Genomic DNA, 704 nt, shown 5'->3' with positions numbered 1-704 from the left:
AGGACTTTCTTTTCCCCTTAGAGACAAGAGTTATGCAATTTGGGAGTCTTTTAGATAGACCCACTGAAGGGGTATTCCAGTTGCCTCACCCTGCGTCCCTGTTCAGCATGGAAGAAGCCAGAGTGGTCGGAGTCCCTATTCCCTATTGGCAATTTCAGTAACCCCTTCAGAGGATGGCATGAGAATAGGAGGTAGGAATTGGCTAGGCGGTTAGGGTAAAAAGACCCCAAAGAAATGTAGCCAGTTTCTTGGCTAAAAGTCAAAATGTCCTTGGGCCTGTTAGCAACATACTCTGTTCCAAAGGCCAAAAATGTCAAAAGTATTTGGGAGCTTATACTTAATCCTTAAAATATTTTATGTTTACCTCTTCGGGGGGGGGAATACATGTATGAAATTCTCAATAAAGTTTTTGTAAAAATTAAAAAATCTCTAGTTTCTCTGACACTTCATGGCAGGTGATTAACATTTATAGGGCTGAGAAAAGAAGACATCATCATATTTTCCCTAGACCTTCATCATATTTCTTACTAGAAACACCAAGTTCCCAGAAGACAGTGGATTGTTGTGTTCAAATGATCAAGAAAAAAAATCCATCACCCTGGTGATCCTGGAATCCTCTCCTTGGAGGATGTACACATGTCATTTATAACACCTGTTACTTCTGGGTCAACATTTTAGAGAAAGTAGATGAAAAATTCTCATAA

The sequence above is a fragment of the Nannospalax galili genome, unplaced genomic scaffold, assembly GCF_000622305.1.
Source record: "Nannospalax galili isolate Female #2095 unplaced genomic scaffold, S.galili_v1.0 scaffold146, whole genome shotgun sequence".
In the NCBI taxonomy this organism is placed as follows: Eukaryota; Metazoa; Chordata; class Mammalia; order Rodentia; family Spalacidae; genus Nannospalax; species Nannospalax galili.
This window is presented reverse-complemented; position numbering follows the sequence as displayed.